This window comes from Lissotriton vulgaris, chromosome 3_1 (assembly GCF_964263255.1).
Source record: "Lissotriton vulgaris chromosome 3_1, aLisVul1.2, whole genome shotgun sequence".
In the NCBI taxonomy this organism is placed as follows: domain Eukaryota; kingdom Metazoa; phylum Chordata; class Amphibia; order Caudata; family Salamandridae; genus Lissotriton; species Lissotriton vulgaris.
Window position 1 is genome coordinate 500,513,971 of NC_141689.1, and position 17,717 is coordinate 500,531,687.

At 43.2% G+C, this 17,717-nt stretch overlaps 1 protein-coding gene across 3 annotated transcripts in view; it reads left to right on the forward strand.

The window, feature by feature from the left end:
- The window catches only part of AP3B1 (adaptor related protein complex 3 subunit beta 1), a 2,001,071-nt gene that overhangs the window by 770,247 nt on the left and 1,213,107 nt on the right, over positions 1 to 17,717 (forward strand). The gene's annotated exons all lie outside the window — the stretch shown is intronic.

Sequence of the window (17,717 nt, forward strand, 5' to 3'; positions counted from 1 at the left end):
TTCTCGCTCAATTTTCTCCAGACACAGCCTTTTTAACCCGTCTGCAGTAGTGTGGTTTCAGATTTGATGAGTAGGTAAAAACATCCTTCTTGCTTAGTTATATTGATCTCTAGCATCTGCCTTCGTCCTCATGCTATCCTTGCACCTTACTCTTGCCAACTTACTGGCTTTATTAGTTGAATTTCTAAAGATGGGGAGAGGAGGTATGAGCCAACATAAATTGTCCTTTGATCAGAAGCACCCAGACTGGGCATTTTCTTCAAAGAAAGTGAAACGGTGAATACACAAACAAAACCTGCATGGGTGATGAAGACAGCACGTTGTCTACTGCTTGAAATGAGGAAACCTCGGACATTGACAGTACATTTCACACACTTAAAATGAGTACATTGTACCTTCAGGAGGCACAATACAAGCCAAATGTTGGAGTGCACATGTAATGGTATACCATGGCCCAAACTATAACTAAGGCCTAGCTGTATTATTTGATTGTGGTACCCTTGTGTCACTCATGGTGTCGCATGGGCAGTGCACTACTTAAGTTGGATTTACAAAGGAATGCATGGCCCTGCATTGATTGGTAAATCTAGAGAAGTGCAAGGCAGCACAATTCACTGTTTTGCGTTACTCTTCATAGCATAATTTATATTGTTACAAAATTTCACATACATCCGTATGCCACAACACTGTGGTCACTTCACTATACACTATTCCACTGTATGCCATTCCACCCTATGCAAATACTCTGTAGGCAACACCACTCCATGCTGTTACACTGTACACAACACCACTGTACGCTACTCTACTAGACGCTACTCCACTATACACTATTCCACTTTGCTCTATTGTGCTGTATGGCACACAACTCTACTCTGTTCCACAGTATGCCACTCCACTCTACAAAACTCCACTGTACTCTATTCCACTGTTCACCACTCCAATGTATGCCACTCCACTATATGCTGTTGCTCTCTACCCCACACCACTGTATTGCACTCTAGTCTACATCACTCCATTATAGGCCACTCAGCTGTATGCCACTCTACTATACAGGCTACGCCACTCCACTGTACAGCATTCCGTCTACATCACACGTACAGGAGGAAGGGCCCTGGCAGTAGCCACTTCCAAACTGTGGAATCAGCTACCCACAGAGCTGAGATTCCTGACGTCCGAACCCCAATTCAGAAAAAAAACTAAAGACCTGGTTATTCTCACAGATCTAAAGACCCCACTTTACTCCTCCTCGACCCTCCTGAGACTAGGTCTTCAGCGCCGGGACACCTCCGTCGGAGGTAGCTGTGCGCTCTACAAAATTCTAAATAAATAAAATAAAAAAAAATCACTCCACGATTTTAGACTGTACACAACTCCACTCTACACCAGTCCACCCTACGCTATTGCAATGTATGCATCTCCATTCTCCTCTTCAGTGTACTCTACTCCACTGTATGCAACTCAGCTATATACTACTCCAGTATATGCTATTCCACTCTACGCCATTACACTGTAGGCTACTCCACTCTGCTATTTAACTGTATACCACTCCACTGTATACTACTCCTCTCTACACCATTCCACTGTATGCCACTCCATTCTACCCCTCTTTATTCTTCACTATTGTATTTGACTTCTCTCCACTGTACGCCACTCCACTGTATGCTATTACTGTATCCAATTTTAGGGTACCCCACTTCAATCTACACCACTCAACTACAGGGTATTCCAGTCTACGCCACTCTGCTGTACCCCACTCCACGAGATTCCACTGTATGCCACTCCACTTTACGCTACTACACTCTATGCCACTCCAGCGTGCACTACCTTACTCCATTCTATGCTAGTACATTGGATGCCACTCTACGCTATTTAACTCTACGCTGTTCCATGCCACTCATTATTATTATTATAGGAGTTTATAAAGCGCCTGGTGACGCCTCCCGGAGTGTCCCCGCGCTGTGGAGAGAGTGTTGCATGGGCTGGGGGTCGCGTAACTCTGCGCTATTCTACTCTATGCCACTCCACTGCATTCCACTCTTCACTAACCACTTTACGCCACTCCATTCTATGCTACTGCACTGTACATAACTTCAATCTTTGTCCCTGTGCTATATGGTATGCCACTCTATCCCACTCCACTGTACACTATTACACTCAACTCTACAATACACCCTTCCAGTCTAAACAAATTCAGTGTACTCCACTCTACGCTACTACACTACATGCTATTCCACTGTACTCCACTCCAGTCTGCACTACTCCACCCTATTCCCTTCCACTGTACACTACTCCACTTGAGTGTACTCTCCTCCACTCTATAGCTCAATTCTACTCCACTCTCTGCAACTCTACTAGACTCTACTCCACTCTATCACCATACACTTCACTGTCCAAATTTGCACTCAATCTACTACACTGTTTGACAGTTTCCAATTACTGTACGGCACAGCACTCCACTGTACTGTATGAGACTTACGATACTCCAGTTTATAACAGTTTCCTCAACTCTACCCTATCAATCAATCAGTACATTTGTAGAGCGCGCTACTCACCCGCGAGGGTCTCAAGGCGCTGCTTTACGCCACTCCACATCTCTCCACTCCACGCTATTCCACTCTCTGCCACTTCACACTTTTACACTCCACAGTACAGTATTCCACTGTATGCTATTCCACCGTATGCTACTCCACTTTGATAATCCACTCTTTGTCACTACAGTGTATGTCACTCCACTCTATGCTGCTCCATTGTATGACACTCCTTTATTCTATTTGACTCCACTCTATAAAAGATTACCACGCTTCATAACGCTCTGCAACCTTCTTCTCCACTCTATCCCTGTACCCTCTGTTGCCAAACTCTATATTCCACTCTATGCCCATACACTGCAATGATGGATGGGTTTCTCAACTATGGTTGGGAGCACCCAGTGTTGGTAAAATACCCCTCACACACCAAAAAGACCCTTGGTGTCATGCTTCATCATTGGGGTCTTCGCACCCCTCTACGGGATGCGGCGTGCTACGACCTGCGACTACGCGGGAGCACTTGTTTATTGACTGTGTGGTGTGTGTGAGGGTTTATGTTTTTGTTTTATGTGCGTGAGTGGTGAGGTTATCGACGAGTGATGTTTAAAAAGTGCCTGGCTGGTGGGGTAAACACAAAAGAAATTTTAATGGGCCCCCGAGCTGGCGCTATTAAAAGGGGTTAATAAATGGAGGTGTGAAATGCAGGTCAATGTGCATCACCTCCTGTGTGTGTATGTCAACATGTTTAGGAGTGTGGAACTCCTTCTTCAGGACGGGGGCTCACAAATTCCCACCTTACTCATGTTTCTCTACTTTAAAAATGTGTTATTTACAAAAGTGAGATATGGTGTAGGGTATGCAATGTACCTAAAATTTTGCTTTTTATAGTAAAATGGAGTCAATGGTAAATACACGATCTTCCAATGTTTAACTGACTGTAGAAGTACACCAAACAACACTAAATCTAACTCACCACTTTATCATGCACTGTGTTGTGAGACAAAAATGTCTTCAGGAAGTTGTGTTGTTGTGAATGCCATGATTTATTTTTCTAATATAATAATATAATATTTCTTTCACAGAAAAAAACCCATAGGTTAACGTTATAGTTAGGTGAATTTCTCTGTGACATCGTTAACGTTTTGAACTAAAAAACATGTTCAATACCTCTACACAGCAATGGTGCATTAGGAGCATATGTGTTTCATAAACACTTACACCCATTAGTTGGACCCAAGCTCTACAAAATTAGGTAGACAAGTAATATGGTAGTTACCTGCCACTACGTAAACTATAAAACAAACTAGCCCACTCATTGGATGATGTCATCAGTAATGTCTTTTGAGATTGTATCAGTGATGTCATAATTGATGTTGGAAAGCTTCTCTGAAAGGTTCAAGAGTGAGTTTATGCCAAAATCTGTGGGCATCAGGTCGCAGGTTTACCTTCCTAGTTGTAATTGGGGAATAAAAGGACTGCACATCAAAAATGATCAGTCCAGGTAAGGGGGAGTAGTGCCTTACAGTCCAATCATTCAATGTTAGAGAAAATTAGATCAAGTGAGTGGCCGGCTATTTGTATAGGGCCTCTGACTCTTTGGGAGAGTGCTAATGTTTCTAGGTCTGTTACAAGCTTCATAACGTTCAAGTTGGTGTGTTCTTCCTTGTGGGAATTAAAGTTGCGTAGGGAAAGAAATTTGAGGCTAAAATGTGTGGCTATCTGTTCCACCAACTATTGACTGAAATTGGCCTTGGGCCCAAGGGGGCTTTAAATCAGTGCTCTTTTCCATCTATCAGTTGCGTAAACTCTTATCTTAAAGATACCTAACTCCATAGGGTCAGTGATGGTGGTTGTAATCCATGTCACATTGATTGTGTTTTTAACCTCATCGCTGCTAGACATATTCCCCTCCGGTGCTGAACTATAATGATAATGGGTGTGGTCATGACGGAACGGTTCCGTCATCAGCACAGCTCCACTGTGCCTCATGACGGAACCGTTCCGTCATGAGCATCGAAGGGGTTAAAAACTATGGCAATACCTCTGCCCATTTTTACACCTTTATCAAGAGTGAATAATTTGTAGTTATCTGGGATAGCTAGCACAACAGCTGGAAGGTTGGAGGGGTTTAACCATGTTTATGTCAAAAAACAAATATCTGGAGACCGAGAGGTGATTACATCCTATATCTCGAGTGCTTGGCTAATGACCTTACGTTGCAAACAAAACTTTTTAGGCCATACTTGGTTGGAGGCGGACGGGGTATCCTCCCCGAAAAATTCCCTGAATCATGGTTACTTTGGAAATGACAATTGTAACAGGCCACCAGGCCCTCTAAGGTAGGGGAATACCGGTTGGTGCTTGAGAGATGTAGTGGTGTGCTGGCCTTATTCGGTGCTCTCAGCTGGTGTAAAGCAGCTGCTCAGTAGTTGTGACGCTGGATAGTCTTATTTTTTACCTCAAAAGGGCCAGGGTTCCTGGCTCCTGGCGACGTCCGGGCGCAGACTGACTTGGCTTTCGTGCTCCTACGGCGCACCAGTGCCACGTCCGTTGCATGTCCGTCCCGGCATCGGTTTTATGGCTGCGTATGCCACAACACTGAGCGCTAACAGCGATTCTCTGGAAGTGGGGCCCGAAGGCTTTCTCCACGCAAACAGCACAAGCTGTGGCAGACTGGAAAGCAAATGGCTCCGTAAATACCAGTGCGGGGAACAAAGCGTCGCCAAGCTGCTAATTATAAGTAAGTGCAGTCTAAAATCAGTACACATATAAAAGCTACATAAATAGCATGTACACAGTGCGTATTGTGCAGGCAGTAGAGAGGTATAATCTATTATCCTAAACTTCAATATGGCTGTAACAGGACTTCAGAATGGTCTAAGTGGCATAAAAGCATCTAGCGTCTGAAATAGACTGGTGTGCAAAGTATAGTTTGGGAAGGGACTGTCTTCTCCTTTCAGTCTTCTCTCCTGGATAAAGTGTCTCCTGGATAACAGTTGTGCGTAGAAGAGCATATGAAGGGTCCGGCTTTCCTGATAACCCCTGTCTGGAATGACAGCTGTGCATAGTAGGGTGTGGGGAGGGAGTGGCCTGTCCGGTCTCTTGCATGATGAGTGGTAGGATGTAGGGAGGGACTGGCCTCTTCATGAAGACATGAAGACCCTTCTCTTGGATGATGGCTGCACATTGTAGGGTGTGGAACGAGCCTTTACTGTAGTCGTAGTAGAGTAGACTCTGATAAACACCATCTCCACTAACACTCCTTCCTACAGTAATAAGTGTGCATACCAGAGTGTAGTACAAGATCACCTACCCCTTCCTATTTTTCATGATCCCACGAGAGTCCCGCCACATCATAATTATTATTATTTTTTTTAACAATAAATCTTCACTTCATCACAATGCTTTGGTCTTTAACACTACCTTTCAATAACAAGGGCCACAAGATGCATTTATACTAGTAGAATATATTGAGAACTCGCCTACTCCTTTTACTATTCGCTATCAGGCAAGAGTCCCTGGAGACCGTAAATTGTTTTTTAAAACAATATACATTTATTTTCATCACAGCAGTTATGCCTTAGAGACCTCCCATCCAAATCTAGGGGGACAGGATGCCTGCCTGCTGCTCCCTTACACAGCTTTTTTTACTTCATTTCCACAATACCTGCAGTTTTTCCCAGTAAACAGTAATGGCGGCCATTTAATTTTGAAAACTCTAACAGCCAGCCAATCAGAGCGTTCGCGAGACTCGATGCTCCTGTGAGAGCGTGCAGACTCACGGGAAAAACGGGCCTCTCAAATAATCATAGGGCTCCATTCTTGAATTTGCACTCTTGCAGGACTCTCGCTAGACTCACCATCCAAATATCTATATATTGTTTTTTGCACTTAATGTCTCAAACTGCTGAACGGATTTACACCAAATCACAAAAGCACAATCTGTGGACCAACACCTAGCTTTCTTATGAATTTAGTGTTATTCCTTTCAGCAATTTTTGCTGTAATTTGTCTAAAGAAGTCTATGGAAAATGCATGGGAATTTTGCATTTTGGGACCCCCATTTTTTTCTCGCCCCTAGGTGATGGATCACCCCAAAACCTTCCAGTAAGGAGCTGAGGAGAATGAACTTTTTTTTAGAAAGTTTTGTGGTGAAGATTTGTCAAATGGGGCCAACTTATGAGCCAACCAAAAAACTCGTAGTCAATGGAAAAGCAGACATAACTATACTACCTTGTGGCAACCACAACTAGGTAATATCTCTCTCTCTCTCGCTTGCTCTCTCTCTCTATATATATATATATATATATATATATATATATATATCTCTATGTATATATATATTTATTTATTTCTCTTTGTTGCACTCCACACACACAGTAGGTGCAGCTTAAATATGAGTATTCTCACATGCTTATTCGTGTTGCAATCCTACGCCAGTTGTATTCTACGAAGGCCACTCACAGGAGTTCTTGTCATATATTTATTGCCAAAAAACAAACACTTGAGACGTGTTTCGGAACACAGCTTTTCTCAATGTCCTTGTGTACGATGCCATTTTCGCGTTTAAATACCTTGTGATTTCATTGGATAAATGGAGTTACAAAAAAGACGGTCATCTCAAGCAAACTATTTCCGTTAAGCGAAACATACGGCGGCCATCTTAGCATTTCTCGGCACTCATACAGATCTCCATTCACAATAATGTACAATCATGATTAATGTTTTGAAAATTAATTTGCTGTAATCATAACCATGTTCTATTTTTTTGACCATCTGCCCAATAAATTTCATTATTTTTCACAACTCCTACCTGGACCCTTTATACGGCATGCCCAGCACATTACATCATTTTCAACCCTTTCCTTGTATGATGTCAAAATTATGCCTTGTACGGGCTCACCATCCAAATTCATCAATCCTTTCCGAAGCCTCAAAAGGGATGACATTGCTGGGGATACTGACACATTGGCGCAGAAAGGCCTAGGGAGCAAGCTGTGGCCCTGCTTTTTTTTTTTAAGTGTTCCACTGCCAGGCCCGCCTTAACTCCAAAGAGACAGGTGCTGTCAAATGACATATTCATTAACAGTGCTTGGACGTCACCTGAGATGCCTGTGGATCTCATTAGCACGTAGCACTCTGCTGGCCCTGGCTGTCCTGCCTTAGCAGTCGGTATTGTTCAGTCCAGAACAGATCACTAGTCTTGCTGCATCTTGGGCATTTTGGATGATGTGCTCTAAATTTGCAAGAAACTCTTCTAGAACTGTTAGCAAAACGTCACTGACGATATCCCACAAAGATTGTGAATATCTGCCTAGCAGGTAGCTAGAACTGACTGAGCAAATGGAATGCAACAGCAACTCCTCATGACAAGGGTGGCGGGACGGGTAAGATTCTTGGTTCGACTTCTTACTTCATTTTCTTGGATTTACCTGACAACTTCACTTGGGAGGAGGATCTGTTGCGAGAAGACCTTGTGAGCGGGAATGGGTCTGAATCCTCAACTTTGATGGGGAGTGTGACTCCTGCTGCTGGTGACCACTGACATAAGAGTTTGGTTTTGCCATTGCAGATTGCCTTGGTATTCATGAGGATGTTGAAGTCACAGACCTTGGAGACATGCTGCAACCTTAGACACCAGAGGCAGAGCTGGTGGGGTTCTGTCGCAGATATATGAATGTGATGCCCCTACAAGGTGTAAACACTGCAGTTTTAACAGTTTTAGTAGGAAACATGTTCCCTTGCACACTAAAGCAAACTTTGATGAAAATCTCGTCAGAGTTGAGGAAAAAATTAGGGAGCAAGCTCCAGATCCTTGTCTAAAGACGTGGAGAAAATTGAAGTGACAGCGGGCTGGGCTGGTGCATATATCTGGTTCTGGCATCACTTCGGGGGCTAGACAGAGTTGACATGGAGCCGCATGGCGCCATCTGTTGGTATGGGACTAATGCTGAGAAGAATCTCTGGAACCAGTCTGGCACCTGGGGTGTTCACAAGATGAGTATTCTGGGGTTAGATGCATCCATCAGAGTTCCTCCTTGTGGCAAAAGCAAGGCATATAGACAGACCTATATAAAAAAATATGTAATTCGTATTTGTAAAGTGCAAACTACTCACCCTTATGGGTCTCAAGGCTCTGGGGGCAGTCATGGAAATTAAGTGAGCTATTGCCCAGAGTCATATTGTGTTGAGCTGCCGCCGGATCCAGGGATCGAACCGTGACCCCTGTGGTTCGAAGTCGGCTGCCTTGGCCGCTGCATCACACCTATCCACTCTATACATAGGTCAAGCTACTGCACATAATCTTCAGGCAGTTACAGAGGGTTGTAGCTGACCCACCGTAGCTGAAAATCTGAGAATGTAAAAAACCTTATAAATTGATGAGTTCTGAAATCAGGAATCTTGATAAATATAAACAAGATGCACAATGCAAGCCTTAGCACTTGGTGAAAATAGTAAAGTGAAGGTACTTAACATTGAAAGACGGATGTACAGGTGTTCAGCCACAAATAACACCATTACCAGTTGGTGTACAGCAGCTTTCTGCAACACTTAGACAGGCTGTGTTATTTGCTCCTGGGAACCAATTTTCACTCTTCCTTGTAATTGCCTTGCTGTTAGAGAGCTGATGTCCTGTTACCAAAGTTGAACGTGGAGCATGAATACCCATTTAAACTTTTATTTGGGTTTCTCTTTTTTTCTCCTAATTTGAAAGTTTCCCAATAAGCTTTTCACCATTTTGCATCAGTAGGATTACTCCAGCTAGAAGCATTTTTAAATTTAAGATCTTTTATTATTATTATTATTATTATTATTATTATTATTATTATTATAGTCCACAAAGTACACCAATCAACCCACCTTAATCCATTGTAGTGGCACTAAGTAAACTCATAACATAAGAAAGTAAGATGGGTTGAAACAGGGTGAAAACAGTCGGTGGGATACGAGAAAGAGGCGGGAATGTGTATTGACGGTCTAGGGAAGGGCTGTACACCAGGCATTTGAGAAGAGTAGTGGGGGCTACGGAAGAGACGCTGAGATCAGTCTCCATCTACCAGCTTAGGTGGATTTATAGTCAGTGTGGGTCAGACGGAGGACTCATTGATATATCGGGCATGTCACTTCTCAAAATTCATCCGATAGATATCGGTCGCGGTGCCCCCATGTCTTATCAAACAAGGGTAACATGTGCGTCGCCACTGCTGTTAACATATCCAATGCCAGCAGTTTCCCTGGTTTGTGGAGCCAATCTCAGTAGCTTGGGATCGCTTCGGAGACCCAGCGAGCAAGTAAAAGCTGTTTGGCAGGCTTCTCCCAGCTCCAGGGTGATGGCGCTCCAGGGTGATGGCACACCCCTTTGGAGATTTTATAGGGTACATCGTGGTTCGGGAGCCCTAACCATAACCATATGTAGCAAGGAAACCCAGGTATGTCTGTGTCAGACATTTCGTTCACCACAGCTAGCATCTCCCGCCAGAAAGAACTTATCTTTTAAATACTTTATTTGTAAACGTTCTGTTTAACGGAAACTGTCTTATCCACTCCAGTTCTAAACACATATCAGTTCTTACAATATTGCCTTTCTTCTGATGCTTTGTATTAATAAAATTGAGCATACTTGTTTTCCCCCCCTAATTTGCCTAGTTCTGCTTTTGGCTGTATTGTTATTTAGTTTGTCACCTATCCTCAAGAGTGAGGTTAATAGTCACAGTCTACTGTGCTGGCGAAGATACGTTTTTAAGTGGAAATGTGTCGCTCACTTGCTTCGTATCATCCTGCTAGGTAGTGATTGGATTTGTATTTTTCTCATGTCTTAAGAAAATGTCTCTTAAAGGCATAGACTGAATTACAGTGACGCTCCTCCATTCAACTCTATTTTCAGATTTCTTTTTTTTTTTATTGTGTTGCACTCCATAATAGATGATACAGGAGGATTAGATGACTTAGAAATTCAAAATTGATTTTGGACCCCTTTCACTTTTTATAGCAGTGACGATGCAAGAAAATGGTTGAACGGAATGACCGGTTTTATGTGTGCATAGTCGTCTTTTTGGTCATGAGGGAGCAGAAAGTTAAATGTTTATAAAGCACAAACGTAATACTTGCCTTTGCTAAATGAAATATTGTGACTGAAAAGGCATATGGAAGTTTGAAAAGCCAGGGCCACCTCCATGCGACGAGAGTTCTAAGCAGAATTTTCTGATGAACAGCAACATTAATATAATACACAATATTGAGTTGATTCTGTAAATAGGAAATAAATCTGTCCCAAAGTGATGTCTACAATCGTGGACCCTTGAAGGGCATCATTAGAAAATAAAACTGTATGAAAACAAAAACAGCGACACCTTCAGTTTCATGGTACTGCCTCAAAGGGGCCTAAAGACTCCTATGTCAACATACCTTGCATACATACAACTGTAGTCAGTAAACACCATGAATGCAGAATGATGTGATGGTTGTCACCTAATGTAATGCAGCCCCATGTATGGTGAAGCAAGGTAGCCCTAAAGAAGAGAAGGTCATTCCGAGGACCTGCTCCTCAGTGAATGATGAGTGGTGTATGTTAGTTTTGAGATTGCCTCAAGTGAATGATATGTACCTAAGGTTGAGATCCTTAACTTTAGATCCTACCCCAGCTAGAAGATAAAACATCCCCTACTGGTGAAGGTGGCTGTATGTCTGTGGGAATTATTTAACACTTGTGACAAGTATGCTGATTTAAAGCTTACTTTTTATGAATCAATCAATCAATCAATGAATCCATTTATAGAGCGCGCCACTCACCCGTGAGGGTCGCAAGGCGCAGAAGAGGGGGGGTGCTACTGCTGCTCGAAGAGCCAGGTCTTGAGATGTTTCCTGAAGGAGAGATGGTCCTGGGTAGTTCGTAGGTGTGCGGGTTGGGAGTTCCATGATTTGTCCACCAGGTAGGAGAACGATCTTCCTCCGGTGGTGGTTCTGCGAATCTGTGGGACGGTGGCGAGGGCGAGGCTGGCGGAGTGGAGCTGGCGGGTGGGCGTGTAGAACGAGAGGCGGCTGTTGAGGTATTCGGGGCCCATGTTGTGGAGTGCTATGTGTGCGTGGGTGAGGAGCCTGAATGTGATCCTCTTGTTGACGAGGAGCCAGTGCAGGTTTCTCAGGTGGGCGGATATGTGGTTGTGGCGAGGGATGTCTAGGATGAGTCGAGCGGAGGCGTTCTGTATGCGTTGCAGTCGTTTCTGAAGTTTGGCGGTGGTTCCTGCGTGTAGGGTGTTTCCGTAGTCCAGTCGGCTTGTGACGAGGGCCTGGGTGACAGTCTTTCTGGTTTCGGTGGGTATCCACCGGAAGATCTTACGGAGCATGCGTAGGGTGTTGAAGCATGATGACGAGACGGTGTTGACTTGCTTGGTCATCGCGAGGAAGGGGTCCAGGATGAATCCCAGGTTGCGTGCGTGATCCAAGGGTGTCGGTGCGGTGCCCAGCGCCGTGGGCCACCAGGAGTCGTCCAAGGCGGAAGGGGATTGTCCGAGGATGAGGAACTCCGTCTTGTCTGAGTTCAGCTTCAGGCGACTGAGCTTCATCCATTCTGCGACGTCTTTCATTCCTTCCTGTAGGTTGGTTTTGACGTTGGCTGGGTCTTTGGTGAGGGAGAGTATCAGCTGGGTGTCGTCGGCGTAGGAGATGATGTTGATATTGTGCTTGCGTGCGATGGCGGCGAGGGGGCTCATGTGGATATTGAAGAGGGTTGGGCTGAGCGAGGATCCTTTGGGTACGCCGCAGATGATCTCGGTGGCTTCTGAGCGGAAGGGAGGGAGGCGGACTCTCTGGGTTCTGTCGGAGAGGAACGAGGTGATCCAGTCCAAGGCCTTTCCTTGGATCCCACTGGTGAAGAGGCGGGTTATTAGGGTGCGATGGCGTACGGTATCGAAGGCTGCCGAGAGGTCCAGGAGGATGAGGGCGGTTGTTTCTCCGTTGTCCATCAGGGTCCTGATGTCGTCGGTGACTGCGATGAGGGCAGTTTCGGTGCTGTGGTTGGCTCGAAATCCGGACTGGGATGGGTCGAGCGAGTTGTTTGTCTCGAGGAAAGCAGTCAGCTGTTTATTGACAGTCTTCTCAATGACTTTGGCCGGGAAGATAAGAGAGATGGGGCGGAAGTTCTTCAGGTCATTGGGGTCCGCAGTGGGTTTCTTTAGAAGGGCGTTGATTTCTGCGTGCTTCCAGCTCTCGGGGAAGGTGGCTGATGCGAACGAGCAGTTTATGATGTTCTGGAGATGGGGTGCGATGATGGTGTCTGCTTTGTTGAAGATGTGTTGGGGGTAAGGGTTTGAGGGGGAGCCGGAGTGGATGGAGTTCATGATGTTGGTGTTGTCTTCAGAGTTGATGGGGGTCCAGGCGCTGAGGGTGGTGGTGGTGGTCGCTGGTTCGGTGACTGGAGGCGGGGTCTGGGGTCCGAAGCTGTCGTGTATATCTGCGATCTTTCGGTGGAAGAACGTGGCGAGGGAGTTGCAGTTCTTGTGACGGTTTGATGTCGTTGTTGCTGGCGCTGGGGTTGGAGAGCTCTTTGACGATGTTGAAGAGTTCCTTGCTGTTGTGGGTGTTGTCTAGTCGCTCTTTGACTGAATGGTAGTAAAGTTTTTGCACGTATTTTTTTTAAAGGCTAGAATGGAGATCGCAACAAAAAAAACAACTGGCATGCTTAATGGTCTGCATGCCAGAGATGGCCTGGAAAATAAAAATAGATGATTGTTGGTTATTGGAACTCTTGGACATCGTTGACAGGCAAGAACAAGGTCTGTCAAAGCCAATAGTTCTCGCCTTTTGGCTTGATCAATGATTTTTATTGATGCAGTTCAACATTGGCAAAAAATGAAAAACTGGTATTTCCGATACTGAACAGCATCAGAAAAAAGCCTTAATGCAGTGACATATGCATATGCATGCATCAACATGCCTCTGAATGTATACATCATGAAAACTCTGGCGGCCCCAGGGTGATGACATAGGCGGGCACATATGTCATGAGGCCACAGCCATTTTAATGTTTTGATGTTTTGGCATTGTGGACTGGTGCAGGTGTACACATATTTCAAGATGCAGCAGTCATTTCTTTTTTTATGGTTTGAAGATGGCACAACATCTCCAATGTTTTCATAAAAATTAGCATCCCTGCGGCTAAGTGCAGTTGCTAAGCCCTCCATAGAAAAAGAAAATTAGAAAAAAAAGAAGGCAAATTGTGGAGCGGTAAAAGGCATGATGGTGGGAAGACAGCGGGAGGAATAAGGAGCTTGGTGGGAGGGAAAGCTGGAGATTTTTTGTTTTTTTGTTTAAAGAGGCAGTTAAGGGCCAGATTAAGCGCTGGACAAACTTGAGGATGAGGACATGGACAACAGGAAGATAGTTCAAAGGTAGAGATTTGAGGAGTGGAATTAGCACACAGGGTAGGGAGCAAGAACACAAATGCATTCCGGTGGAGTGCTCAAATTAAAATGTAGTTCTCTGATGTAGAGCTTTAGAAAGATACAAGTAGCCTAATCAAAAGGCGTATTGAAAAAGAAAAAAAAAAGCTTTCCTGCACGGGATGGACAAGCACATGAAGAGGAAGGAAAACTGTCAAATAGGAAACCTGCATATGACATTGATATGAAATCCAACCAATTGTAAGTAACGGGGTGACATAGAGACTCAAAATTATAAGATTAGTGTATATCGAATGACTTGCCCCTCAGTGGTTACAGATCAATTATGTCTTGCAAGAAAAACAATACAAATAGTTTATACTAGAAAACAAGCATACTATTGGCTACAGGTTCCAGACCATTCATGAAGCCTACGGGCAAACAGTCACGGTAAGGCTTACTGTGACTGTTCTTCAAGTCTGGATACATTAAAACTTCCTCTTGCTGGGACAAGAGAAACACCAAAGAATCTGCTTCTATTTATTGTATTACATTTGTCATTGTACTAAACTTTACCACCCCATTGTAGTTGCGAGAGCACAGCTGTGTACTATTGCTAAGTCCTTGACTTTTTAGACGGTTAAGGGTTTTTTCCGTCTGCTCTTCACGCACTACTCTTTGACTACCTACACCACACACTGTAACGTATCAATTGAGGCAGAGCGCCCTTAGTATCTGAATTCTCTCAAAACCCCCATCGCAGATCCAGGGAGGAGATGATTAAGTGAGACATGTATAGATGGTGAATTCCGACATCGGAGTACCAGTGGTTGGATTTAAAATAGTTGTGGAAACGTAGCTATTTATTTTCAGTCGTTCTGTAAATCTAAACTTTCTTTCCTGTACCGTTGGAAGATGTTATCTTTGAATTTCATATCATACAAAATAAATATTTAGTAACTACACTTGCTTTAAGGGAGGTTATGGGTCTTTGCTAAGATTAAAATCACATGATTGAATGGATTTCATTTTTGCAGTGCTTCACCTAAGATAGACTGGAATTTGCCAGCTATTGTAACGAAAGCGACAATACCACATGTTCCGCATAGTGCAATGCATGCTTATTCACCAGACTCAAATGACTTCACATCGCCACTAACATCATCACGGTCATCACTGATGCCGAAAATAACTGGAGTGGACATGTGTTAGCTGTCAGTTGAAGTAGATTCTTCTTTCTGTTTTATTTGTAGGGACTTTTATGTGTTAACAGGGATACTGCTGTCACACATCTTCGAATGGTATATAAAGGATATGTTTTGTTAGTGAGTGTAATTGTAACAGTCTATGGCGTCTGTATTCAGAGATGACCTCACTGGTGATATTGTGTCAATTCATCAGAATTAAAAGTTGCTAACTATTTATGTTGTATTTGTCGTCATAAGGCAGGTCATTAGCAAGGTGTACACGTGGAGGTATGGTTGTAACGCTCAGCATAACTGATTGATGTCATTTGTTTTTATTTTTTGGTCCATAGGTGTTTGGACCTTTCATTGGCAATTTTGTATGAATTATTATGGGTGTGTTTTTAAAATATTTGTTTCTAATCTTAGTACATAATCCTAACCTCTATTAACAAGAGGTTGTTCACAAACTTTTTTGAGTCTTATGATATTCTTTATTGTGTTCCTAGGATTAACGCCCTTATTATCCACTAAATTCAGCCTGTAGTTGTGATGAGCAGCCACAAAGAATGGGGTTTGGCCCCCTTTAGTGCTCATTACCCCGGCTCAAAGACTTGGCGAAGGAGCTCAGTTCATTAAACACGCACAGGTTCAAGACCCTATTTATTTTTAAGATTTATAATATAGATACCATTTGATGTAATTCTTGATTAGTTCTTTCCTGAGAGATAGGTAACTAAAAATTTCCTTTAACATTTTATTTTTTGTGGCTGCGGATCATGAGCTGGTGCACAACATATTATCTACTTTGCATTTTTCATTCCATTTTTTATAAGTGATGGATCTTGATGTGTCACTTGGCAATCTGCCTTTGGGTGACAGGAACGTACAACCTCTTCCCATGCTTGCATGAACTTATTTTTGCCCCATTTTTTTTTGTGTTAAACTATTTTTTAAGCACATTAAAGATGATTGTGTTTTTACTGGACCTTTTTTACTATGCCTTCCATCAAAAAAATGTTTATGTGGCATCAACTTATTGGTGTAGATCTGTTTTTGCTTGTATCTAAATGAGAGTAGCACCTTTCCTAAGAAGGAAGTAGGGACACCTTTATCTCCAACTGCACACGTGAGGCAGCGCAATTCCTTTCTGCAAAGATATTAATTTTAATGCGGATGAGAATCATAACATTGTGATGCTCACAGGATTATGGCATGCCTCTTCATGGATGTGGCAATCTTTTGTTCATCCTTAAGGTGCACCAAAATACAACTGAGTTTTCCACGTGTAAGAAGCATTCTGTGGAGTAACTGTGTAGGGAAATGGGTGAACTGAACAGTGCCCTTTTGGGAGACCTGTATCTACAGATTGCGGGGTAGCAGCTTCACCTTTGCCTAGAAGACCACTCAGCATCTTGTAAATGTTCTGGGCCTAGTTGAGACATGTTGCGCCTGATCTTTACATAGCCTCGCTTCTTTAAATTATATATCCATAAGGGTAGCATGACCCAAGTTAAAATTTGGTGACTGACACTATTTTAAAGATGGGGCTCGAATAGCACAACAATGATTGTGGATCATTGAGTTTTTCCACCTCCTTCCTGATATTGGGAATAATTTACAGTATTTGCACCCTGTTTGAAGACTAGAAATCTGAAACCCTTTGTCACAGCGCAAGAATGACTACAGCTTCAGTGTAGTTCAGGTGTACCTTAGTTTTCTTCCCAACGTGGGCATTTTTGCAGATATTGTAACTGCATCCATGTACTTCCTGTAAGGATGATAGGAAATCATTAGAATAGGAAGTATGCTTTACATGTGTATTGCTGTTCTTTCAGACAATACTCTGGTCAACCCTTTTGACAGTTTATTTTTTGGGTCTGAAGAAACGTATTTTTTGGATCAGATTACTGAATTGCTAAATTAAATAATTAAAGTGTAATCTTCGTTGCAGGTGTCATGCTATCCTTTTAACCTACAGACAAGCCTTGGTACTCAAGGAAACGTTTTTGCGCAAACCTCAGTTTATCATTCTCGTTGGGAATTGAGATATCTTTTTTTTTTTTTAACTTAAATACATTCCCTTCCCCAACGACTAGGTGAGAGTAAGAAAGCTGCATATTCATCCCTCTACATGATCTGAAAGGGTGTAAAAAACTGCATGTTACCCGTCTGTGATCTTATTTTGAGTTACTTGTTTAGAAAATAACCCAGCTTCATGTTTCAGATCTTGCAACCCTCTAGAGTTACATTTTTTAATGACTTCTCAATTTAGTTTCTGTACTAATTTTTAACTAATGACATTAAAAGAAGCCTTAGTCCCTGGTCTCCTACATCATTTTAGATTTCGTTTGGAGCGCGAACAGAATAGTAATCCTAAATCGGAAAGCAATTTGAAGGACCCCCCGCCAATGAGAAGGGCCTTGATAATGTCCCATTGACAGTGTCCCATAGACTTGAGCCCTTGCCAGCAGGACAGAACAATTGTATCCATTCTCTGAACTTCCTGACAAATCCCATGCTTTGCACTAGTGCAAATAGAAAAGTCCATGCAGTGAAGTCGAATGCTCATTCCACGTCTTGTAAGAGGCCCACTTCTGGCTCCTCCACTCTGCATGTCCTTTCCA